The following is a 2,327-nucleotide window of genomic DNA, read 5'->3' on the forward strand; positions in this document are numbered from 1 at the left end:
GAGACAAGTGTACTGGTGGTCTGCAGACATAGCAGCATTGCGTACTGCGTGCGTGGCTGCCAGACGCCAGTACCAGAGACAACGCCGGAGAAGACAGAAGGACGCAATCGCCGAGGCAAGCCTACACAGCACATACAAGGCCGCAAAATACGATCTAAGCCGCGCGATATGCGAAGCTAAGGACAAGGCACGAGAGGAGATGATAGAGACCCTGAACTTAGATCCTTGGGGTCGTCCCTATCTCATGGTGCGAGGGAAACTCCGGACGCAGGCATCGCCTCTAACACAGAGCCTCCAGCCCCAACTGGTTCGGGAAGTGGTGACGTCCCTCTTTCCCAGCGGAGTGGCGCACACGCCGCCTTACAGGATTCCGAACACCAGGAATGAAAATCCTGGCTCCGCTGGGGAAGAGGTCATTCCATCGGTCACCCCCGGCGAGTTTGGGGCTGGTATTCACCGGCTACGCGCCAAAAGGACGGCTCCGGGGCCTGATGGCATACCGGGCCGGGCCTGGGTGCTAGCCGCGGACGTATTCGAGGAGAGAGTGGTGGGGCTGATGAGCGATTGCCTCGCTCAAGGTCGTTTCCCACTGCTGTGGAAGAACGGCACCCTGGTCCTCCTTAAAAAGGAGGGCAGGCCTGTCGACTCCCCGGCAGCATACCGGCCGATAATTTTGCTCGACGAGGTGGCGAAGGTGTTCGAACGGATTATCGCCAACCGGCTTATTGGACACATGACGACGATCGGCCCGGACCTGGATGCCAAACAATTTGGCTTCAGGGCGGGCAGGTCGACCGTCCATGCGATAATGCGGGTGAAAGAGATAGCGGAGGAGGCAATTACCCAGGGCGACGTCGTTCTTGCGGTGTCCCTTGACATCGCAAACGCGTTTAACACCTTGCCCTGGAGTTGCATTACTGAGGCCCTCCGCTACCATCAAGTGCCGAACTATCTACAGCGCATTGTGACCGACTACCTTTCAGCTAGGTCGGTCTCCTACAGAAGCAGGGACGAGTGGACTCGTCATGAGGTGACATGTGGCGTTCCGCAGGGCTCAGTCCTCGGCCCCCTTCTTTGGAATGTGGGCTACGACTGGGTGCTGCGGGGCGCCAACATCAAAGGCGTGGAGGTCACCTGCTACGCAGACGACACTCTGGTGACGGCGCGAGGAAGAACGCACCGAGAGTGTGCGATACTCGCGACGGCCGGAGTGGCCCAAGTTGTGGGCAGGATACGAGCTCTGGGTCTCGAGGTGGCCCTGCACAAATCCGAGGCCCTTTATTTCCACGGACCTCGGAGCAAGCCACCTCCGGGAGCCCACATCATAGTCGGCGGAGTGAGTATTCCAGTCAACTCACATATGAAGTATCTAGGCCTCACGCTGGATGGTCGGTGGACATTCGAGGGCCACTTCCGCCAGCTAGGCCCCAAGCTGCTGCGTACGGCCGCCGCACTCGGCAGTTTACTGCCCAATGTTGGCGGCCCCAAAGCGGCTTGTCGACGACTGTTCATGGGCGTCGTGAAATCGATGGCGCTTTACGGCGCCCCCGTATGGAGCGGCGCCCTGAACTCTCGGACGATCGACGTGCTCCATCGGCCACAGCGAAGTATGGCAATAAGACTGATTCGAGGCTACCGCACAGTCTCCTATGACGCGGCCTGCACCCTGGCAGGTTCCCTGCCATGGGTGCTGGAAGCAGAGGTACTTGCGGCAGTCCACAAATGGCGTGACGAAAAAATCTTTTCAGACGGAGCTCCACCCTTAAGGGTGGAGGTCGAAGCTTTTAGGAAAGAAAGGCGAGAAGCAGCGGTGACCAGCTGGAAACGTCGCCTCTGCCAGACGCGGGCTGGAGCCAGGACAATCGGGGCAATCTGTCCAGTGTTCGTGGCATGGCTGAGGAGGAGACACGGGACGGTAACCTTCCGTCTGGCGCAGGTACTGTCGGGACATGGCTGTTTCGGCAGTTATCTGCGTCGGATTGGGAGGGAGCCGTCCGCAGCGTGCCACCACTGCGACGATTGCCCCGAGGACACTGCCCAGCACACGCTGGCGGAGTGCCCGGCGTGGGCTCAACAAAGAAGAGACCTTGTGGCCGCAGTGGGCGAAGACCTCTCGCTGCCGGCCACAGTAAAGGCGATGGTGGAATCGGATGGCGCCTGGAAGGCCGTCCAAATCTACAGCGAGGCAGTTATGAAGATCAAAGAGGATGCGGAGAGGGCAAGAGAGGCGACCAGCCAGGACGCCATCCGTAGCCGCCGCACGGGGGGGAGAAGACGGGCTTTCGCCCGGAATATCCCTCCCTGACAGAACTCGAGTGGTGGGCAGG

Source organism: Papilio xuthus, unplaced genomic scaffold (genome assembly GCF_000836235.2).
Source record: "Papilio xuthus unplaced genomic scaffold, Pxut_1.1 DF828585.1, whole genome shotgun sequence".
Lineage (NCBI taxonomy): Eukaryota > Metazoa > Arthropoda > Insecta > Lepidoptera > Papilionidae > Papilio > Papilio xuthus.